The sequence below is a fragment of the Lissotriton vulgaris genome, chromosome 7, assembly GCF_964263255.1.
Source record: "Lissotriton vulgaris chromosome 7, aLisVul1.2, whole genome shotgun sequence".
Classification (NCBI taxonomy): Eukaryota; Metazoa; Chordata; class Amphibia; order Caudata; family Salamandridae; genus Lissotriton; species Lissotriton vulgaris.
The window spans coordinates 559086770-559112095 of NC_141695.1; the positions used below are offsets into that span (position 1 = coordinate 559086770).

Consider the following 25326-nt stretch of genomic DNA (forward strand, 5'->3'; position numbering starts at 1 on the left):
GCATCCACCTGAAGTGCATCCTGCTCAACACCCGCTCCGTCCACAGACACGCCATAGAACTCTGGAACCTGCTCGACACCATATCTCCAGACGTCGCCTTCCTCACAGAAACCTGGATGAACGCCTCCTCAGCGCCCGACATCGCCATCGCCATCCCAGACGGTTACAAGATCACCCGGAGGGACCGCGTCAACCAGACCGGAGGAAGCATCGCCATCGTCCACAGAAATACCATCCGCATCACGACCAACACAAACGACACCCTCACAGCCGCCGAACACCCGCACTTCCAGATTCACACTGACCACAAGACCACCCTCAGAGGCGCCCTCATCTACAGACCCCCTGGACCCCGCACACACTTCAGCGAAGACATTGCAGACTTCATCAGCCAGCACGCCCTCCCCTCCGCCGACTACATCCTCCTAGGGGACCTCAACTTCCACCTGGAGAACAACAATGACAGCAACACCCCCACCCTGCTGGACAACCTCGCCAACCTCGGACTCAAGCAACTGGTGACCACCCCCACCCACTACGCCGGACACACGCTTGACCCCGTCTACTCATCCAGCAAGTACATCTCCTTCAGCCACGCCACTGGACTTCACTGGACAGACCACAGCTGCGTCCACTTCAGCTTTCGAAAGACCACGACCCACCACCACCCACAACAGGGTCCCCGCAGGAGCTGGAACAAGATCACCTCCGATCAGCTCACCACATCCCTGACCCAGATCACCCCTGCCAGATCAACGGACCCCAGCCAAGCAGCAGACAACCTCACACAGTGGATCACCATCTGCACAGATGACCTGCCTCCACTGAAGACCCCCCCAGCAGACCCGACAGCAAGAAAACCCCCTGGTTCACCGACGTGCTCAAGAGCTCCAAGAGGAACTGCCGTACCCTTGAGAAAGCTTGGTGAAACGACCCGACTACAGACAACATGACCACCCTAAAGCACGCCACCCGCAAACACCACCAGCTGAGCCACACCACCAAGAAGACAGCATTCAAGGAACGACTAGACAACAATGCCCACAACAGCAAGGAACTCTTCAGCATCGTCAAAGAGCTCTCTAACCCCAGCGCCGGACACAACGACATCACTCCCTCGCAAGACCTCTGCAACGCACTCGCCTCGTTCTTCCATAGCAAGATCGCAGACATACACAACAGCTTCAGCCCACAGCCCACGCACCCTACCACCGAACAGACGCCCTCCACCACCACCATCCGCGCCTGGACCCAGGTCATCACCGAAGACACCATCCGCACGATGAACACCATCCACTCCGGATCACCAACCGTCATCGCACCCCATCTACGGGACATCATGAACTGCTCCTTCAACACCGCCACCTTCCCAGGGAGCTGGAAGCACGCCGAACTCAGCGCCCTACTGAAGAAACCATCAGCGGACCCTCCCTTTTCCTGCCAAAGTCATCGAGAAGACCGTCAACAGACATCTGGCCGCCTTCCTCGAGATGAATGGATCCCTTGACCACTTGCAATCCGGTTTCCGAGCCAACCACAGCATCGAGACCACCCTCATCGCAGCCACTGACGACATCCGAGCCCTACTCGACAACGGGGAAACAGCCGCCCTCATCCTCCTGGACCTCTCCGCAGCGTTCGACACTGTCTACCAGCACACCCTAGTGCAGAGCCTCAACAACATCGGAATCCAAGAGAAGGCACTGGAGTGGATCAGCTCGTTCCTCGCCGGAAGAACCCAGAGTGTCCGCCTCCCCCCGTTCAGATCCGAGGCCACCGAAGTCATCTGCAGTGTACCACAAGGATCATCTCTCAGTCCCACCCTCTTCAACATCTACATGAGCCCCCTAGCGGCCATCGCACGCCAACACAACCTCAACATTATCTCCTACGCTGACGACACCCAGCTGATCCTCTCCCTCACCAACGACCCCGCCACTGCCAGAACCAACCTACACAAAGGGATGAAAGACGTAGCCGAGTGGATGAAGAACAGCCGCCTGAAACTGAATTCAGACAAGATGGAAGTCCTCATCCTGGGATCATCACCCTCCGCCTGGGGTGACTCCTGGTGGCCCCCTGCCCTGGGCAGCGCACCCAAACCAACGGACCACGCTCGCAACCTGGGCTTCATCCTGGACTCCTCCCTCTCGATGAACAGACAAGTCAACGCCTTCTCTTTGTCATGCTTCAACATTAAGCATGGGCGGAAAATACGTTCCGCTCGCGGATATTCGGTAAATTCGCAATCCGCGAACGCTCGCGAATTTACCGAAAATCTGCAAATTCGCACGCAGCAGATTTTTTTTTCTTGGTGATACAATTTTGCCGCGTGCGGCGTTCACTTACCGCCATTCAGTGTTTGCCGATTTGTTTTTCTCGATATTTTGCGAGTGCTGTGCCATTTTGGATCTTGCTGCGGGATCCTGCGGCAGTTTGGCGACTGCGATTACGTAATCGTGGCTTGCCACCTTGCACAGTACGCATCGCGAGAGTTCGCAATTGCGAACACGTAGATGCGGCGAGCAGCAACAATCTTGCACGCACGAAATTACTAAATTTGAAATTCTGCACAAGAAATGCACCAGCAAGCAGCATAAACCTTCAGAAAATGATGATTTTTATCAGAATAACTCCTCAGGTTGACATTTACCTGCACTTTTTTTTGCAAGGAGTCAATTTTTTGGGGGGGGCGGGAGGAAGGAAGTACCCCACAGTCTCCAACTTCCTGTTCCTGTCCAGCAGGCTCCTCCCAGTGCTTTCCTTCTGTGCAGGTCACTTTCATTCGGATTCTTGACCTGGAAGGATACTTTTTGTGGATGCTGCTGGATATTTGGATTTGAGGCCTTTTTGACTTTCTTTGGATCACTTTTGGAATAGAAATTTCACAAGTAAGTTTGTTTGGGGCATTACAGTTGCTGCAACTACAATTTTGGAATTTTCGATTTTTGGGCTATTGTTGTGGCCTTTTGACCGGGGGTAGTGAGTGGTGCATGGGCCTAGTCTTTCTGTGGGGTGTCTTGAATTTAAACATCATGGAGGGCATGGATGGCATGGGATTGTGCTGATGATTTTTCGATGTTTTTTGATTTTTTGGGCTGTTGTTGTGGCCTTTTGACCAGGGGTAGTGAGTGGTGCATAGGCCTAGTCTTTCTGTGGGGCGTCTTGAAATTAAACATCATGGAGGGCCTGGATGGAATGGGATTGTGCTGATTTTTCTGTGTTTTTCGATTTTTGGGCTGTTGTTGGGGCCTTTTGACCAGGGGTAGTGAGTGGTGCATGGGCCTAGTCTTTCTGTGGGTTGTCTTGAATTTAAACATCATGGAGGGCATGGATGGCATAGGATTGTGCTGATTTTTCTATGTTTTTCGATTTTTTGGGGTGTTCATGGGGACAGGCCGTGTGGGTGGGGGCCATTTTGAGTGCTGGTACAGGCAGGCCCTGGCCATGTGCTGGGAGGCAGGGGGCCATTTTGAATGCAGGCAGTGTTCTTAGGTCTGCAACCATTTTGCCTAGCTTTCAAACATTATGCCCAGGGGTAGTGAGTGGTGCATGGGCCTAGTCTTTCTGTGGGGTGTCTTGAATTTAAGCATCATGGAGGGCATGGATGGCATGGGATTGTGCTGATTTTTCTGTGTTTTTGGTTTGTTTGGGCTGTTGTGGCCTTTTGACTGGGGGTAGTGAGTGGTGCATGGGCCTAGTCTTTCTGTGGGGTGTCTTGAATTTAAACATCATGGAGGGCATGGATGGCATGGGATTGTGCTGATTTTTCTGTGTTTTTTGTTTTTTGGGCTGTTGTTGTGGCCTTTTGACCAGGGGTAGTGAGTGGTGCATGGACCTAGTCTTTCTGTGGGGTGTCTTGAATTTAAACATCATGGAGGGCATGGATGCCATGGGATTGTGCTGATTTTTCTGTGTTTTTCGATTTTTTGGGGTGTTCATGGGGCCAGGCCATGTGGGTGGGGGCCATTTTGAGTGCTGGTACAGGCAGGCCATGGCCATGTGCTGGGAGGCAGGGGGCCATTTTGAATGCAGGCAGTGTTCTTAGGTCTGCAACCATTTTGCCTAGCTTTCAACCATTATGCCCAGGGGTAGTGAGTGGTGCATGTGCCTAGTCTTTCTGTGGGTTGTCTTGAATTTAAACATCATGGAGGGCATGGATGGTATGGGACTGTGCTGATTTTTCTGTGTTTTTCGATTTTTGGGCTGTTGTTGTGGCCTTTTGACCAGGGGTAGTGAGTGGTGCATGGGCCTAGTTTTTCTGTGGGGTGTCTTGAATTTAAACATCATGGAGGGCATGGATGGCATGGGATTGTGCTGATTTGTCTGTGTTTTTCGATTTTTGGGCTGTTGTTGTGGCCTTTTGACCAGGGGTAGTGAGTGGTGCATGGGCCTAGTCTTTCTGTGGGGTGTCTTCAATTTAAACATCATGGAGGGCATGGATGGCATGGAATTGTGCTGATTTGTATGTGGTTTTCGAGTTTTTGGGGTGTATAACTGAACTGATGTTCCTCTGTCTTCCATTGCTTTTAGGTGCACAAGACTCAAGAGAACCACCAGTGCCAGGAGGAAGTCCTGCAGCAGTGTGTGTGTGCAGCATAACGTCATGCGACGTCACGTCTGGCCACAGACAACTCTGCAACTCATGCAACTGCGGCCTGCTGTTCTGACCTCTGAAGAAGATGGCCCCCAAAAAAGTTCCCCGTAGCTCCTCTAGCAAGAAAGTTGCCAGTAAGGAGCAGAAGAAGTAAGTTACCAAGGAGACTGGTGTGCTGCCCGCCACATTTTTTGGGAGTAAAAAAAAAGTACGCCTGCAGCAGCAGCGGGATCTGCTGGGGACCAAGCTGGGAGCAGCACCCGGGCACCATCGGGCTCAGTGCCACCACCACCACGCCAACTTAAGTCAAAGCCCTTGAGTGCTGCAGAGGCACTTAGTCTAGTTGTTCAATCACCATCCACCAGTGATGTTGGCTCATCGCAAGAAAGTAGCAGCAATCTCCCTCAATCAATACAGGTTGTTGTAACTCATCTGACAAGTGTTGAACAACCACAGCCGCAACAACAACCACATGTGCAAGTACAAGCCGAAGTACTTGTGGTAGGGGAGGCAGCGCAAGGAGATGTGCAAGCAGAGGTGCATGGAGGGTCACAAGTGCCCACAATTGTTGTTACTCCGGAAGTAGGGGCACATCAGGAAATCGACAATTAAGCCGAGGTATCATTTGAGGAAGCCACTCCTCCTGATGATCATTCATTGTCTTCCTCATCCCTAGCAAGGAAAAGATCAAGGGTGGTGTCTACATCTTCTTCAAGCCCACCTCCTTTTGATGATATGGATCAAACTTGGGAACCACCACTGTGGTCTGAGAGTGAGGCACACCATGATCTGACAAAGGTAGTTAAGCGTATAAGGAAGGTCGTTGAAAGTCTCATAGTTATGGCGTGTGATGAGGCTCAACAAGAAGTGGCGGATACTACTGCTGATGAAGACTCTCACGACTATGACCCAGTCATCATAAAGGTCACTGCAGCCCCAGCGGGCATGCAGCAAACAGATATTTTGACCCGAGCCCGAGAAGTTGCTGAGCGTGATGAAGTTGTCAACGAGGAGGCAATGGAAACACCACAATCATTGGAGTTAACTAGTACACCAACACGTACCACTTCCATATTTCTTCCTCGCCAGAAGGGACCTCCATCCACCTCGACCTCAATTAGTGGTGGTGAAAGTGCACAACGTAGTAAAGTTTGGCAATCCACATCCTCCACTTCATCTGGGATTAGAAGCATAACCACCACCACCAGTATCGCCACCTCCTCCGGCCCCCACAGACATTTCAAGTCCGCAGTTTGGGACTTCTTTAGTGTTTGCCCAAAAAAGGAAAACTTCGCCATTTGTAGCATTTGTAAGCATGCAGTTAGTCGTGGTAAGTTTGGAACCAACTATGGTACCGGAAGCCAGAGAGGTCATCTTGAGAGACAGCACACTGTCCAATGGCATGCGCACCTAAAGGAAATCAAGGAAGCCCGAATTGGAAGTCAAGAAAACGTTGATGTTTCATCTGATGATGACGAGGAGGAAGAAGTGTCAAACACTTCACTTACACCCAGTACCCCTGTCAGCAGCACACCCCCTGTGAGCCACAATAAGAGTGTGGGAGAGAGTGATACACCAATGCGAAAAATTTCATCAGCGAGCGTAACTGGGTCGAAGAAGTCATCATCATCATCATCCCGTAAAAGCATGGTCCAGGGCAACATTAAAACCATGTTGTTTTCAGCAGCGCCATATGAACGCAACCACCCACTGACGTGTCTGTATAACACTAAGCTGGCTTAAATGCTAGCTCTGGACCTTCTCCCTTTTTCTTTTGTAGAAGGGGTTGGTTTTCTAGAATTAGTGGCAGCGCTCAGCCCTAAATGGAAGGTTCCTAGCCGGTTCTATTTTGCCAGAGTTGCGGTTTCAGCACTACATGAAGATGTGCTGGAGGTGATTGGGGCAGCTTTGCAGAAGAGTGCTGTTCACAGTATACATCTGACAACAGACATGTGGACCAGTGGCGCAGGAGCTGATTACATGTGCATCACTGCACACTGGGTCTCTTTTTCAGGGGTTAAAGCAAAGCTAAACGCAGGTGTTGACCCTGACCAAGTTTTTAAAGCTGCTCGGAAACATGCAACACTAGCCATGTTTGGCTTGGAGAAACGTCATACAGCAGAAAACATTTTGAATGAGTTTAACACAAAGGTCTTTCACTGGCTGTCCCCCAAAAAACGCCAGATTGGGTATGTTTCCACGGATAATGGCGCCAATGTAGTTAAGGCCATGGATCTGGGTCACTATTTCAGAGTGCCGTGTTTGGTGCACTGTATAAACCTGGTTGTTAAAAAATTCTTGAGTGATGAAGACAGTCCAGCGTGCGAGTTAGTGGCCACCTGCCGAAGAATGTGCAACCATTTCAGCCATTCTTTTAAGGCCCGGAAGCATATGAGGAGCCTGCTACATGAACGTCGAATGCCAGTGAAAGCACTCATCCAGGAGATGCCAACACGGAACTCAACCTTCTACATGCTTGAGCGTCTGTATGAGCAGTATACGGTACTCGATCACTATTTCTTAACACTGGGTACAGCTCAGAAGGACCTGAGGCTAGATGCGGCGCAATGGAACCTAGTTAAAAGCCTGACAGACATGCTTCGTCCTTTTGAGGTCTTCAAGCGTGCAGTCAGCAAGGAGGACTGTAATTTGGGAAAAGCTATCCCATTGTTGCGCATGCTGGAGCACCAACTGAAGGCGGTGTCTTCTATGTTTCAAAAAGATGAAAAAAAGCAAGACGCTTTTGTTTTGGAGGAGAAATTATTAGAGCGCCTACTTGGTGATGAACGTCTTAAAATGATCCACTCAGAACAGCATTACATTTGTGCTACTATTCTGGATCCACGCTACAAAAAGGCGCTGGCAGGCCGAGCATTCTTTCCTTTTGATGATGAAGATGTTACAAAGTACAAACGTTGGCTAGCCTTGTCAGCCATGAGGTTTGAAAGAGAACGGCAGCAAATTGAAGGAAAAGGCAGTACATCAGCATCAGCAGGCCATCCCCAGTCAAAAGAATCCACTTCTGCACCTGTGGCTGTGGCACAAGTGACCTCTCAGCTGTTAAAGACACCGGCAACCGGATCATCTGCACCAGACACAACAGTAACATTGGATGCAGAAGAGGATTGGCTAACTTGGCTTGGGTTTGGTTCTCATACGTTTACAGCAAAAAGTAAGCAAAGTGGAGGAATCTTGGTGACCTTGAGTCGATGGTGCAGGACTATCTGAATGACTCAACAGAGGTCTATGTTAATGCTGACCCATTGGCATATTGGCATGGGAGAAAAGAATTGTGGGCACAGATCTCCAACCTGGCTATAAACTACTTGTCTTGCCCACTCGCAAGCGTGTCTTCTGAACGTGTTTTCAGTGCTGCTGGTGGCATTGTAACTTCCAAACGGACCCGCCTCTCACCCAAAAATGTGGAGAGGTTAACAATGATCAAGATGAATCAGCACCTCATACCACCAGATTACAACGTACGAGAACAAACGCCGGATGAAGACGAGGAGGACAGCAACTTAGATGAAATGAAATTAAATGAAATGAATGAAACTTATATAGCGCACGACTTACCCTGGGGCATCTCAGCGCTTGCTTAGGGAACCCGTCCCGGTATTCCCCTGTGAGATAACCCTGGCAGGGTATCCACAAGGTGAAAGCCAGGCATCCCACTGCGAGGGGCCGTTGTGGAGATTAAGCAAGCTATTGCCCAGAGTCGCAGAGTGTGAACCCGTGAGTCGAGAAGGCACCGAAGCGAGAATTAACGAGTCCGTGGAATTTTGAGCCCAAGACCCGCCGAGGCGGGGAATTGAACCCTGGTCCAGGGCCGAACTCAAGCTCCAGGTCTGCCGCCTCTAACCCCTGAGCCACAATTCTCCATTTGTCTCTGTTAGGTGACACTGACCTACTCCTGCCTGAATTCGCAGAGTATGAGGACGAACTCTTATTCTTATTCCCTGACACCGAGCCCTGAAAATGAGCCAATGAATCAATACTTTCTTTTTCGTCCTTTTTCACTTTTATTCCTGTGTGTCTGTCTTTCTTTGTTTTGCACAGTTAATATAATTAAAACTTTAATCACCTAATGACAAAAACAAGCCCATCAGCAGAACTGTCTTCACTTGTTTGCTTATTGATTTGAAGGTATCGCAGTCTGCATTCCTCAGGTTCACAAGTTCACAAGAACATGCTCCTCTATCCTCCTCCTCCAGACTCCTATTTCCCTCAAAGCAGAGGGCTGGATTACACCCAATGAAGAAAGACTCTGCACTTGTGGGGGTGTTCGAGTTCTTTGCGGGTGAGTTGGTGGGTCTTGGGGACATTGCTGGGAAGCTCTAATACCAGATAAAAGTGGTTTGGACCAAATCGGAGGCAACATGTTTTTTTGCGTTTTTGCAGACTTGCTTGCCTTTGAGGTGCTCTTTGGGGGGGGTTCCGGGTGTTTGTGGGTGAGTTTTGGGGTCTGGAGCACTGCTGGGACAGTCTAATTTTGATTGCATTTGCTTTTCAGGAAATCCGTGGTGGAAAACGGGAGTTATGACCTAGCTGCACAGCACGTTTGGACCGAAGGCCGATAAATATTGTAAGTATGGTATTTTCCTTTTTGGCTGTTTGGGGGTGTTGTGCTTTTTTGCCGGTGGGTTGGCAGATCTTGGGGTATTGCTGGGAAGGTCTAATACCGGATAGAAGTGGTTTGGACAAAATCCATGCTGAATTCTTTTTGCTATTTCTGACATTTTGCTCAATGTAGCGTTTTTTGGGGGCCTGTTTGGGGGGCTTCCTGGTGTTTGTTGGTGGGTTTTGGGGTCTGGGAGCACTGCTGGGTATGGATACTTTTGATTGCAATAGGTTTGAAGCAAATCCATGGTGGCAGAGGGGAGTTAGGGCCTAGCTGCAGAGCGCGCGCGGAGTGATTTTGGAAATTGCCATGAAAATGACTAAGTCCCCATTTTTGTATTTTTGCTTTTTGGCTGTTTGGGGGTCTTCTACTAGTTTTCGCCTGTGTTGACGGCTCTGGGGCCATTGCTGGGAAGCTCTAATACCGGATAAAAGTGGTTTGGACCAAATAGGAGGCGAAATTTTTGTTTGCGTTTTTGCTGACTTGCTTGCCTTTGAGGTGCTCTTTGGGTGGGTTCTGGGTGTTTGTGGGTGGGTTTGGGGGTCTGGGAGCACTGCTGGGACAGTCTAATTTTGATTGCATTTGCATTTGAGGAAATCCGTGGTGGAAAACGGGAGTTATGGCCTAGCTGCACAGCGCGTTTGGACCGAAGGCCGATAAATATTGTAAGTATGAGATTTTCCTTTTTGGCTGTTCGGGGGTGTTGTGCTTTTTTGCTGGTGGGTTGGCGGGTCTTGGGGCATTGCTGGGAAGGTCTAATAGCAGATGAAATGGTTTGGACAACATCCATGCTGATTTTTTTTTTGCTATTTCTGACATTTTGCTCAATGTAGCGTTTTCGGGGGCCTGTTTGTGGGGCTTCCTGGTGTTTGTGAGTGGGTTTCGGGGTCTGGTAGCACTGCTGGGTATGGATACTTTTGATTGCAAGAGGTTTGAAGCAAATCCATGGTGGCAGAGGGGAGTTAGGGCCTAGCTGCAGAGCGCGCGCGGAGTGATTTTGGAAATTGCCATGAAAATGACTAAGTCCTCATTTTTATACTTTTGCTTTTTGGCAGTTTGGGGGTCTTCTACTAGTTTTCACCTGGGTTGACGGCTCTGGGGCCATTGCTGGGAAGCTCTAATTCCGGATAAAAGTGGTTTGGACATAATCGGAGGCGAAACTTTTTTTTGTGTTTTTGCTGACTTGCTTGCCTTTGAGGTGCTCTTTGGGGGGTTCCGGGTGTTTGTGGGTTTGTTTTGGGGTCTGGGAGCACTGCTGGGACAGTCTAATTTTGATTGCATTTGCTTTTCAGGAAATCCGTGGTGGAAAACAGGAGTTATGACCTAGCTGCACAGCGCGTTTGGACCGAAGGCCGATAAATATTGTAAGTATGATATTTTCCTTTTTGGCTGTTTGGGGGTGTCGTGCTTTTTTGTGGGTGGGTTGGCGGGTCTTGGGGCATTGCTGTGAAGGTCTAATACCGGATAGAAGTGGTTTGGACAAAATCCATGCTGACATTTTTTTTGCTATTTCTGACATTTTGCTCAATGTAGCGTTTTCGGGGGCCTGTTTGGGGGGCTTCCTGGTGTTTGTGGGTGGGATTTGGGGCCTGGGAGCACTGCTGGGTATGGATACTTTTGATTGCAAGAGGTTGAAGCAAATCCATGGTGGCAGAGGGGAGTTAAGGCCTAGCTGCAGAGCGCGCGCAGAGCGATTTTGGAAATTGCCATGAAAATGACTAAATCCCCATTTTTGTACTTTTGATTTTTGGCTGTTTGGGGGTCTTCTACTAGTTTTTGCCTGGGTTGACGGCTCTGGGGCCATTGCTGGGAAGCTCTAATACCGGATAAAAGTGGTTTGGACCAAATCGGAGGCGAACATTTGTTTGCGTTTTTGCTGACTTGCTTGCCTTTAAGGTGCTCTTTGGGGGGTTTCTGGGTGTTTGTGGGTGGGTTTTGGGATCTGGGAGCACTGCTGGGACAGTCCAATTTTGATTGCATTTGCTTTTCAGGAAATCCGTGGTGGAAAACGGGAGTTATTATGACCTAGCTGCACAGCGCGTTTGGACCGAAGTGAGATTTTCCTTTTTGGCTGTTTGGGTGTGTTGTGCTTTTTTGCAGGTCGGTTGGCGGGTCTTGGGGCATTGCTGGGAAGGTCTACTACCGGATAGAAGTGGTTTGGACAAAATCCATAAGGAAAAGCCTTTTGGCACTTTTTGTAACTTAGGGTTAGCCCTAGCAGCAGGATTGCATGTGTTTCGGGGTGTTCTAGATTTTTGCAACTGAGTTTTGGGGTCTTAGAGCACTCGTGGGAATGTGTACTTTTGGTTGCAAGTGATTTTACGAAAATCCATGGTGGGAAAGGGGGGATTTGGCATAGTTAAAGAAAGCGTTTGCCACTATTCTTAACTTAGGGCTCGTTAGGGTTAGAAGTATTTGTATTGCATGTGTTTGGGTGGGGGGCTGTTTGTGGGGGGGTTTGCGAGTCTTGGAGCGATGCTGGGTATGGATACTTTTGCTTGCTTGCAAGTGGTTTGAATACAATCCACGGTGGGTAAGGGGGTATTTGGGCCTACTTTTACTTTCAAAGTACGTTTTGTCACCAGTTTTCTACTAGGCCTCGTTTTTTGAGATCTGATTGGGGGTCTTCCACGTTTTTGAGACTGGCTTTAGTAAGGGTCTGGGTGGGAGCACTGCTGGGAAGGTCTAATTTTGTTCTAAAACACAGTTTACAGTACACCTAGCTTGAGGGGAAAGATCCGCTAAATTAATTTGCCCATACTTATTTATCCTTCAAAAGGAGACTCAGACAGAGCACGCACTTTCAAAAATATTTTACTGTCTATTAGGAAACTCAAAGTGTGACTTTTTGCACTACACAGCGTACATACCTTATATTTATTTATCAGTGGTGTTCTAATATCACTTCCTGTTTTTCCATCAATAATTACAGGCCGGGTTTCAGTCTGTGCAATGGGAAAAAAAGGATAAAGTCAGGCTTCACATTAGCGAGCCGCAATTCAGTATCCGCCAGGCAGGCAGTGGACAGGGTGTCTTCTGGTCACCAACATTGATGGACGAAGCGTCAGCTGGAATGGAGGAGTGCCGCTAATAAGAGGAATGGTTTGATGCGTGCAACTTACTTACCAAATTCAACAGGACAACTACAACAACATACAGATACAGTATCCATTGTTTTCTTCTATGAGTGTGACTGCATTTATTGGATCTCTCTCTGCTTCTAAATTGATCCCTACAGCCATTCTATAGGTTTTACTCCGGCTATTTTTTAAACCTAATTTAATGTAAGAAGTGTTTCTCCGAGTGCAGAGATAGGCAAGTGAAAACGCTGCAGCCCTGTACTGTCGCATTCTGTCATTCACGGTTGTCGAAAGTACTACTTACTTTTCAGTAACAATGCATGCAGTAGTGCATGCACTTCCTTTATGTCACTTAAAAGATTTATGGTTAGCTTTGTACCCAAAGATTTCTTTATCTTCAATTATTGTTTGTCCATGCTGTGCTTTTTTTTCTTCTCTCAACAAAACCTACCCAAAAAGAACCCCCCATTCCCATCCATTTTCCAAACCCTAACCCTCTACCCCCGGGCTGTGTGGTTTTGATTGATATGTGACTAAATGACATCAATAATTCCACACACTTGCTGGGGAGGATAAGGTCATAGCAACAGGCTGGTGAAGGAATCCAAGGATATATTTTAAACTTACTCAGCTTCAGTACTATTTCTTGTAGTAGTAGCCAATGTCAAAGAAATTCAATGCAAGTACTAGTTATACTTTCAATACTTTACCATTTGTTAGGCTACATTGTGGCACTGTTCTAGTGTACTGTCACCTGCTATATTCTCTATTGTACCGTTGTAATGCTCCAGTAAGGACAAAACAGGTTTCATATTCTTTTTTTCCATAGGCATGCAACTGCCACTGTGTCACACCACTAGTACCGCCGCAATGAGGACATTTCATCCACCCAGGATTGCCAACCTTAATCGCCATTTCCCGTGGAGCCAGCCCTGGGCCTAGCCCTACTTTCAAACACAAATTACAGGTAAGATAAGCGTTTGGTGGGAGGTAGTATAATGGAGTATTAGGAGAGACGAGAGATTGACGGTAGTACTACTAAAGTCCTAGGACTCTTGAATTAACTTACTCTGTGAGAGGCACTTAGTGTTGAAAACATTTAGCCATTTACACTTGAAGGAAGAAAATGACACAGACTTAAGTTTCAGGAAAACAAACTTACTGTTAAAACCCCACCCACCAGACTCAAAAGCAATAAAAAACATGTATGCGCAGATAAAGTTTCAAAAAGTATATTTGTGTAGCCCTAACAAAATAATCTCCCGCAAGACCCTCTCTAACCCCAACGATTGTCCTTCAAAAGTCCCAAAAACAACCCAACTCCCAATTCCCACCCCCCAAAAGTCTCTAAAAAAGGGGCAAGGGACACTACGGCAGGATGCTGTTCACTTTAGCGGCCAGGACATCATACTCCTTGCGGAGGGTGGCATGTTCGGAGCGGAGGCCCTCCACCAAGGTCTTATATGTTAGGACCTCCTGCTCCAGGTCGGACACTCTGAGGCATAAGCGGTGCTGGCATGCCTTGCAACTCCTGTGGGGGGCAGCTGCTGTCTTTGCTGCTCGGCGGTGGTGGTTGGCTTTGGTAGCCCGGCTCTTTACCGCTGGAGCACTGCGCTGGCTGGCAGCCCGTGGGGGCACGGAGGAGGATGGAGCTGTCCCAGTGGATGATGTACCAGTAGACTGCGTGTCCTCCTCCAGGGCCACCAGCCGCCGATATTCGGCGACAGTGGCATCCAACCTCCGTTGCCGGGCCATTCGAGCCCGATCCTTCCTTGTTGGTTTTGTTGATTTGGAAGGAGCAACTATACGAAAAAAGAAAGACATAGTCTGTAACCAATGCTCCTTAAGATTAACACAAAATGATTGAGCAGAAAGTTGTGTCACAGTACAACTAGCAACTTGAAAGCAGAGTACATAACTATTGAGGCCAGTATCTATCTAACCTCCCACTTCTTCATCCTTGCTCTAACATTAGTGAGAGTTTAAGGAACAAATTCTACGAGCACTATGGACTTCCATTACAGCCGACTATGACAGTACATCAGTCTTATTCTATTCTCTTGTTTAGGAAAATTGGTACGTTATCTTATGCAAGCCGGCATAATGCCAGCACAGTGAACTTGCACCCGAGAAAAACAGACGCACACCATGATGAGTGAGACAGACTTGCGTTACTGTACCGGTCCAGTACATGCAGGTGGTGAAGCTCTTACTTTTCTATTACGGGTGGCACTGAGAATACTCTGTTAAAAGGGCTACTGCTTAATTATTTTAACTTTCACCCTACAGTGCAAATGAGTCCTAGAAAAGGAAAATAAAGAAGCTAAATAATCTATCACTTCACATGGGATGTATTTGATTACATATGGGATGACTTTAGGTGCTTTGCTTTTTATTGCGTGAACAGTGATACACCCACACATGAATGACGTACCACTACTAAACTAAACTTATTAAGAGAGGTAGGGAGTGTCCACCGTAATAACCGGATATATGCTGTGCTTGCAGTTGCAATACAAACTACTGCTACTATTCATGATAGTATTTGGACAAAATTACAACTTCTTTTCCTTGCCTTTCCTACACTGGAACGGACGTGCGGGTGCGGTGTTACATGCTCTTCAAAGTAAAACTTAGTTCATCCAGTGACCGTCTACTCTCTCTAGATACACATATGCTATCTAAGAGTCAGATAGTACCATGATCCACGCATACATCCATTCAAAGTATATGCACACATCCAGTTTCTGTTTCACCCACCCAGGCTGTTCTCCTTCCACCCATCCTTGCTTCATCATTCACCCAGCCATGCACCATACCATTTTCTTCCTTCCAAGCCACCTCGGGGACCAAGCAAACACATATCATTCTTCTTTGCCAGTCATCATTAAATTTCTCGTCCTTCCACACTTACTTACACCCTTCTTTCGCTTTTCGTTCATCCCATCCATCAAGTTCATCTCAGATCTGATTGGGATTCTTCTCGCTAAAAACTTCACAGCTAAGTCGAAGTACATTTAGAGGAGGCTACTACCTGGTTGATTTATAATACACCCGTGCAGAAAGCACACTCTGCAGTCTTCAATCTCAATAAGTAAGGAATATATAGCTTACCTCTGCCCACCACCACCGTGTGAACCCTCACAGGCACATTGGTGTCGTCCGGCACTTGCATCGCCGCCTCCCCCCCAGAAGTGTTCTCCTCATCCAGCACCACTACCTCCATGCTGGCCCCGCCACCAGATGTTCCACCTACAAAGTACATTTGAGAATGTTAGAAAGCACCACTCACTACTATATAATATTTGGTCTAGGAATAAAGAAATGTGAAAAAACAGAAAACAATGTAATCATTTGTGACTGTCTACTCTAAAGTAAAAATGTCCCTTTTTCCAGGGAAGGCTGTTGTCTTGCTGCACTTTTTGGCACAACTGATGAATGCTTGCTTTTTATTTTTAACACGCACCACTTTTTCTCCTAACAGACAGAAGCTTGACTTCTAAGAACACAAGCAAGATCAAGTTCAAACCAGGTGAGAGGTCGGCTCGACCACAAGAAATGTGTTCAATTAATCGTCAGCACTAAGCACTTTTCCATTTTCAGTTAAACGTTTAGTTTTATGACAAACTTGATTTTAATAAATGTGTTTACTTTTAATAAAGCTTTTAAACTTAAATAGACTCTGTGGTTTTTGGTCCTCCAGACTAGAGTGGCTGAGCTAAAGGTTTTGCAATTTTTGCAAGAATGAGTCCGTGCCTCTGACACTTCTTGACTCTGACTCCGTACTCTTGTCCTGCGTTGGATAATCATCATTGGGGATCAATCGTCAGTGACTTTGAGAGCTAAATGACTCTGCCACACTATCTGGTCAGTAAGGAGATTGGGGGTTCAACTACAAAGTCTGTTATCACTGAGGTATGTGGAAAGTCTAACAGCGCCTATTATAATTGCAATGCATTATTTAGTGCCCATAGTTCTGTTTGTGCAGATTTGTCCCTGCAACAGTAGTAGAATGGATTGTCCTCCTATCCAAACCAAAAGTAAAGTAGTATCCTTTTCCTTCTTGGTGGTCATTCACCTTTTTATTGTAGGCAATTGTCAAAGCATAAACATTTAGAAGACTTGAAAAGACATTATGGACACTCCCAGAGGACTGCACTCAGTGCATAGAGCTATTGCTGACTAGAATGGGAGTCCAATGGAATTGCCAAATGTGCAATCTTAGTTAGCTACACAGACAGACTAATAAGAATAATCTAGTAATACCACAGGGAGTCATAGTCGTGGCAGGATAAGAATTTAGATACAGTCTACAACAGGGGTCTTCAAACTGTGGGGCGCGACCCCCAGGGGGGCCGTGGAACGATGCAAAGGGGGTCGCGCCTTCACAGTGTCACTTCTGCCTCCAGGGCTTCAGCCCCCCTCCTCCCCCATCCTGTGTCTCAGCCCGGGCTGCTGCAGTGCAGCTCGCGCTCCTGGGGCCTCGGCTGGGCAGTGTCTGGAGTCTTATCTCCGGCCTGAGTTTTCACAGGTCTTTAAAGACCATTAGCACATTTACATCCCTTTGTTTACTGATTACTAAAGATTCGTTTTTTATGGTTCCAGTACCCCCTGGGCCCCCACTCTGCCTATCTTTTACATTTGTATTTTTACACTTACTGCTGTAGTGTGAGAATGCATTTAATGAAAAGAAATATAAAGTTGGGTTGTCAAAAGAAACATGCCTGCTGTGTGTTGTTTAAAGATCTTGCAGAGACCTGCTCTTGACACTAAATTGAGTTAAAAATAAAAAAGTATGTATTAATTAGGTATGTGACTGTTCTGTCTTTATTCTCTTTAATTATTAGTCATGGATCATTAAGGCATCCCTAGAACACAATTAAAAGTGCTTTCTATTTATATTTGCTGTTCTAAGTATTCACAGATAAGTGCAAAAAATACAGCTGTACGTGACTGCTTATTTCTGGGCCATCAAAATAATGAGCTGGTAACCCTAATCATTAGACTGGAAGTTTGTTGCAGGATCAGCACATTATTTATTTCCTCCACCCTCAGACCCTGATTAATGCCATTATAGCAATAATTTAACTTATATCTGAAACCCTACGCTTAAAGTTTTTGGGAATGCACCCTGCTTTCAGACTACTCACTTTTCATTCTCGCCTTCACTTTCACCCTGCACTTCCAACGATCACCATGCACTCACACTGATCACCATGCACTCATAGCGATCACCATGCACTCATAGCGATCACCATGCACTCATAGCGATCACCATGCACTCACACAGATCACCATGCACTCACACAGATCACAATGCACTCACACAGATCACCATGCACTCACACAGATCACCATGCACTCACACAGATCACCACGCACTCACACTATTCACCCGCTCACCCTGCACTGACACTATTCACCTGCTTCCCCTGCACTCACACTGATCACCATGCACTCACACTGATCACCATGCACTCACACTGATCACCATGCACTCACACTGATCACCATGCACTCACACTGATCACCATGCACTCACACTGATCACCATGCACTCACACCGATCACCATGCACTCATACAATTCACCTGCTCACCCTGCACTCACACCAATCACCATGCACGCACACAATTCACCCGCTCACCCTGCACTCACACTGATCACCATGCACTCACACTGATCACCATGCACTCACCCTTGCTGCTCCTGGCCATGGCCAGGTGAGCTTCTAATGTGGCAGTGCGTATTCCTGCGGATTGGGAGGCCCTTCACAGAGGTTGACTAGACATCTTTCTGATGTTAATTGCTGTATTTTGCTTATAAACTGGTACTGATGGGGTGAAATCTTTCCTCAGTATTACTGGGTTAAAAAAAATTCTAAATAATAAAGCAATGCTACCCCAAAATACGCAGCATCACAGAACATTATTTACATTTTCTACTCACACAATTTAGTCACGCCTGTCGCATAATTTGGTCCTCACCTTCCTCATAACCGAGAGGTTTAGAATTTTTTGTCAGTAGGGGGTCCTTACGCTTGAAAATGTTGACAGGGGGGGTCTCGGCATCCAAAAGTTTGAAGACCTCTGGTCTACAAGAAGATCAAAGACGATTTAGAAAAAATCAAATGAGGAACGCTAGGAAAAAATAGGTACTCTATATTAAAATTAAAACTTACTGGGGCCAGCAAAGGAGCCCTCGCCTGCCCGATCCTGGCCGGCATCCTGTTGAACAGCAGCCTCCTCCTCCTGTGTCCTCTTGCCCCTGGGGGGGCTGATGTACAACATGAAAGAAAGAAAGACCAGAAAACATGGATGATATTTGTCAACCAAATCAAACATTTCAAAAGAACAATAACAAAATATTTTGGCGAAATAGCAAATAGACAACTATTCCACGGGATATATTGACCAAACTCATGTGGTCTACTATGTTATTAGTATTGCTTGATTTGCACGCGAAGTGACAGACAAAGTCCATCGTGATTGCAGATCAGCGACAACACTAAAAAGTTTCCTACTACATTAACCAGTCATTAAAATACTCAAACTATCAACCCACCACCACTATTTCTTCTTATCGCCATGTGTACAAAGGAAGGACTGGACTTGAGTCTGTAGGGGCTGATTTAGAAGCCCCTTGCGGCTCTTTTGCTCCATTGTTATGTGACTTTTGTGACGCAGCGGCAGAACAAAAGAGGCGCCATGGTGCGGCGTATATTAACAACGTGACGCATATGGGAGATGCATCACGTTGTAAAGCCCTGCGCTATCAGGGGGCGTTCCGGCGCAAGGGAGGGCGTTCCTGCGCAGGAACGCATCCTAAAAGTGGCTGAGGGAAATGTACAAGATTTCAATCAGTCACTTTGAGGACAATGATGCGTGACTCAAACCCTGCGCCTGCTTGAAGCAGACGTATGGCTTGATGCAGCATTGGGGAGATAGGGCACCCCAGAGCATTGCTGGAGCTGCGCCATCTTTGCGATGCAACTCCAGCAATGCGCCGCCTTTACGGCACAGATGCGTAACGCTTTGGTGACGTTTTGGGCCCATGGTGCGCCACATTGTAAATACGGTGCACCATGGGTGGTGGTGGCGTGGCGCACAATTACTGGCGCATCCCTGCTACTTTGCAGGAATGCGCCGGTAATTAAAAATCTGACCCTTAGTGTCTAGCATTACGCAGTTCTTTAAACTACACTCATACATAATTTCACAGGCTAATGAAATGAACACAAAATCAAAACAAATAAGCATTGTAGCAACGCTACTGAGAAGGAGAGCAGTGCACCTGAAATGCACAGAACATTTTGAAACATAATTTACCTACAATGTAATCAGCAGCATTAATGCTCTTGGTAAAAAACAAAAATTTGCAATATAATAACACACAGAGCAGGAGAAAACAGAGTAGTAAAGAAATAGCTACTACTACTCACCAAGCCCGGGGATCTCAAGGCCGAGCAGGTGGAGCAGATAGCGTTCCCGGTCCAGGAGATCTGTCCAACGGTGGGTGGCCTGGTTGTAGGTGCGCCGGACCCGAGAGTGTTGGTACATGGCCCGGAACACCTTCTCCCACCGCTTCCGGCGCTCCTGGATCCCGTACCCATGAGCGATCTTGCCGCCTACCATGATGGTCCTGGGGAGGCGGCGCTGAACATAAAAAATTAGTGTGGCCACCTTCTCTGGGCTGAAGATCTCCCGGGGTGCGACCTGCTCCCCCCTCAAACGCCCGCACGGGAGCCGGGCACGGGGTGCGGAACCCTTCCCCTTCTCGGGATGCTTCCCGGCTCCCTTTACCATGGTCTGGGCAGAAAGAAAGCTAAATAATAAAGAAAATAGAATAGGGAAGAAGAAAAGAAAAGATTTTAAAAAAGTAGTTTAAAATTAACCAAAAGTAGCAGAAAACACAAAAATATAGAGCTAGAAAAATAGAGGGATAGATAATAAGTAAAATAGATTAAAAAAAACTTCAAACAAGCAAAGGATGGCAGAGATTCAGAGAGGATAGAAAAGGCATGCCCAGAACCATAGCAATGAATGAGAAACAAGATGGCCGCGCCCGTTCACGACCGCGTGGGTAAGTTCGCGAGAGATTTTCCTCGCGAACACATGCAAAATTGTACTAGCGAGCCGCACACTTTGCGTGATTACACATCGCACCCGGAAACGGAAATACGTCATGCAAACAAGATGGCCGCGCCCGTGATCCACCGTGAGGGTAACTTCGCGCCGTTGCGCTACAAGCGGCTCGCTAAAACGCACAAAACCTTGCGAACTAACACGCCGCAAAAAAACAAATCGCATATTCGCACGAATCCTGCGAAATTGCAGAAAAACGAGTTTTGCAAAACTGAAAGCACTCAGCAGGTGCAAAAGTTCAAACTCATCATAAGTAACCATTCCCTGCAGTGCTTCCTGACTGGGGCCCCTCCAGAGTTCAGTTGCTAGTTGCAACAATTGTATGACCCTGCTCTGACCCTCACAGCAGGCTCATAGAATAGCTACAAGTAGGCCACAAAGGTCCTGGAAAAAAAAATTGCACTGCAACAGAAAGCAAATTACAGATAAGGTGCCAGACTGGAATTTTAAAACAGTGACACATTATTAAATCAACCCCACATTAATTCATGTCAGTTAAAGCAGGGCAGGTGTGCTTACTTCTCCCCCCATAATCTACAGTGATGATGAACCAGAGGGTGGCATTGATGTACCAGAGGGTGGCATGGGTGAAATAGAGGGTGGCAGTGGTGAAACAGAGGGTGCTGGGAACGTGTGATGATGAACCAGACGTAGAAACAACATAGTCGCGACCGTTGCGAGCCAACAAGTAAGTTCGCAATTGCGAACTGGTACAAAACCCTCGCGAACTGGCAGAAACCCTTGCGAACACAAAAAAATTAATTCGCAGATTTTGCGGATTGCGAGTTCGCAAATACGCAAATTCGCGAACGCCAGATTCGCAAAATTCACCCATGCTTATTCAACATCCTACGCATGCTCCGAAAGATCTTCCGATGGATCCCCACTGAAACCAGGAAGACGGTCACCCAGGCACTCGTCACCAGCCGACTGGACTACGGAAACACCCTCTACACCGGAACCACAGCCAAACTGCAGAAAAGACTCCAACGCATCCAGAACGCCTCAGCACGACTCATCCTGGACATCCCCCGACAAAGCAACATCTCTAGACACCTGAGAGACCTGCACTCACTCCCCTTCAGCAAAAGAATCACGTTCCGACTACTCACCCACGCACACAAAGCCCTCCACAACCTGGGTCCCAGGTACCTCAACAACCGCCTGACCTTCTACACTCCCACTGGCCAACTATGATCGACCAGCCTCTCCCTTGCCTCCATTCCACGCATCCGAAGAGCCACCACGGGAGGAAGATCCTTCTCCTACCTGGCAGCCAAGACTTGGAACTCCCTCCCCATCCACCTCCGCCTGACCTCAGACCACCTCTCCTTCAGGAAGCAACTCAAGACCTGGCTGTTCGAGCAGTAGCGGACCCCCCCTACCCCAAGCGCTTTGAGACCCTCCGGGTGAGTAGCGCGCTATACAAATGTTATGATTGATTGATTGATTGATTTGTATATTCACGAATGGGAAGCGTACCCAATCTAAACTGAATGAAAAGGGCTTTATATTTTCTTTTGATACACTTTCTTGATTGTAGGTGCAGCCTACGTTATTCAGTAACCGCTTTCCTTTCTGTGAAGTTATTTACATTGCATTATATCGGAAAGTGGTGTAGTAATACTAGCAAATAAAATATTTTAAAATTTGTAAATTTATAATTTACATGTGAAAATATGCAACTACTTCTGTTTTGTTTACCTACATTTATGTTCTGTTTATATGTTTCAAACAATTTTGCAGCTTTGCCATTGAGGTGTGAAGCAGGTAGTTATTTTTCTGTTGAATGGAAAAAAAATCAGTTTCATTTTAACTGTTAATTTGTTGGTAGTTTGTAGAGGTTTAGGTCTTTATTTTTGCTTGCTTTTTGCTTGAGTTTAGAGCTTTTTTATGTCTTTTTGGTGGTTTGTGGTAAAAACTATTCTCACAGTTGCTTGCTTTTTTAAGTCGTAGTTTTGTATTTTAAGAAGTCTATGTAGAGAGATAGAAGTTTGAGAGGGTTTTATTATTTGTTATTTTATGTTTTTAAGTTTAATAATAAGTACATTTTAGTTTACATATTAGTTTTACTTACTTGGTTAGGTAGTTATTGAATTGTAAATATTTCTTCTTTAACGGTTTAGTGAAAAAATCCAGCAGAGGTTCGGAGAGCTTGGCTTGGGCAGGAAGCATGATGGCTGCTTGAGCAGAGAGGTCCGTTGTGACCTAACCTATATGCTGCAATTACAGCCTGCTGTCAGAACCGGAGCAAGACCGCCTAATGCCGCTGGGGAGAGGTGACAGAGCAGCGAACAGCGACATACCATCCGATAACAAAGACGGCCTGGAAGCTGCGGACTGGCAGTGACGTAGAGCTCGGGGGAGGTTGTCGGAGATCAAGGCTGCCTGCTGGAGTGCCAGGCTGTGCAACACAGAGGAGAAATTACTGTGGTGTGCTGAGGCACCACTCTTCTTGCCTGCTTCACTGGGAAGGCCGAACCGGCGTGCTGGGGGCTGGTCATGGAGCCCGGTCAATGGTGATGCCATTTGCTGATACGGATGGTTGGAAGACCACCGCCTGGTGGTGACACCGCACCCAAGGAAGGCTGTGTGGGACCCGTGACAGTCGCTGAAGGACTGGCCTGCACTCCAGCATGGAGAGATAACTGGAGTGCACTGACGTACCAACTCTGAGGCCCTGGCTGAATTGGACTTCCCGAGTTGTACGCTGGGGGTTGGTCCAGACACCCGGTGTGAGGCGGCGCGGGACCCAGCCAGCAACAGCAGCCTGTAAGGTAAGCCTGAAATTGAGAGATTGTACCGATGGGCTCCGTATGTGCTGGAGATATAGGCTCCCAGAGGGCAGAAAGCTTGGAACACTTGCCCAGGAGTTATAAGAGCTACCCAAGCAGCAGTGAGACAAGAACATGTAGTAAATTTGGGGGAAGCACCTGGAGAAGCGGTGTGGAGCACAAATGGCTGATACACCAATTAGGCCCCGGGGAGACTAGCTTCATCTACTGGATGCCACACACTTGAAGCTCCGGACGAGGCATAAACATTGAGAGAGTGCCTTGTTGCTGAGCGTGAAGTGGTATTGGAGTGAAAAACACAGAAGGCACAATCGAACATTAGGAGGCTACTGAGGGAATTGTCAGGATGCCCTACCTAGATGCCATGGAAAGATATACTGGGCAATGTTGACATTTGAATAGTGCAATACAAGCCTTGACCTGGGACAGCTGGCAGAGGAGGCCATAGCAGCATACCCTGGTGGTGGCCGGTTGCAGATTCACGTGGGACCTGGTGCCACACCCTAGCATGGAGCGTTGTGGGACGGGCTCTTTCCCTCCAGATTTCAGGTACTCTTCCACCAAGAGCAAGTGGTGGCAGAAGCAAGGAGACTCACCCGCTGAGGAGGGGGAAGCCCACACCCAACCTAACTCTCTGGGAACCGAGGAGTCAGAACAAATGAATAAAGCCCTTCACAAACACCTTGATAAAATAAATATAAGCAGCAATCGTAGACACGAAAACAGCGCTGCAGAAAGATATTGGGACGGTGTCTGTCAGCCTGTGTCTATTGCAGGCGGAGCATCATAAGCTAGTGTAAAGAATGAAAACAATTGAACAGACACTTGAAACGATAAAACCATATCACACAACCATGTCCAACAAGCTGGAAAATCTGATCACCAGAGATTTGAAAGACGAGAAGATTATACTGAAGGGTGTAACAGACACAACAATATACACTTGGTGAGACTGCCAGAAACCTAACAAAGCACATCCATATCTGGAGGAATGTTTGAGAACAACAGTGGCACCGGGTCTGCTAACTCCTTTCTTTGCTCTAGAAAGAGCACACAGAGTACCATCATGCCCACCGGGTCTGGGGCAGCCACCTCGGCCTGTAATGGCAAGACTATTAGACTACAAGGATCATGACATCTTAATACAATGGGCCCATGCCAATGGACCTTATCTCGTGGACAATAACAAGGTGTCCATTTTGCCAGACTTCACTGCTAAAGTGCAAGCCCAACGCACTTCCTTCCTGGAAGCTAAGAAAGCATTGCGAACAGTGGGATTCCGATACTTCCTAATGTTCCTGGCAAAGTTACGGATCACGCAAAATGTAACCACACATTTTTATGATTCACCAGAAGAGGTCAGGGCATGGTTGGAAACCTACAGACAAAATGGATCTACAGTGCAGGTGCGGACCCACAGCTCAAAACCACCCAAACCACAGCAAAAGTGGCTATGATGCTCATCCAGACGGATATGGTTACAGAAGCCATCCGCATCACAGACCCCACAAGAAAGGAAGGCGGCGCTTTTGGCTGTGGCCGAGGTACTGACACAAACCACAGAGAAGGGTGGCTTCAGGAAAACTTTAGAACAGAGCGCAGAGCAATCTGAACTAGGGACATCGGGCAGAAGTGAAGTAGATCTCCCAGATGTGACCCCACAGACAGCTGATAACATAATTTAGATTAGCTACAGCGACGCAGACAAAGGAACATATGAGTACAAAGCTAGTGAAGCACTGGGATTACCGACAGCAGGAGGGATCTATTGCCCTGTCAGAAAATATAGAGGCCTAGGAAGACCAGGGAAGTGGTGTCCAATACCTTGCCCACCCCCACCAAGATATGAATAGGTGGATACCAGGGACAATCTTTCAATAATGGTTTTTCTCTTTTTCAGGTTTGGGCGGTGAGCCGTTGTGCAGCTGCCCTCGGTAAAGGAAGCTACTTGTTGGGACAATGTGTCAGTCTCTAAGGGATTGATGCTCGCGCATTTAGAAGTACCAACAGGCGGTGGGGAAAGTGGGGGGAGGTAGGGGGTTATAATGGATCGAGTTATTTTATGCCATGCAGCTTTTACACTAAGAAG

At 47.3% G+C, this 25326-nt stretch overlaps 1 pseudogene; it reads left to right on the forward strand.

Moving 5' to 3' along the window:
• The first annotated feature begins 4682 nt into the window (after positions 1-4682).
• Positions 4683-24187, forward strand: LOC147702031 (uncharacterized; annotated as a pseudogene).
• The last annotated feature ends 1139 nt before the right edge of the window (positions 24188-25326 follow it).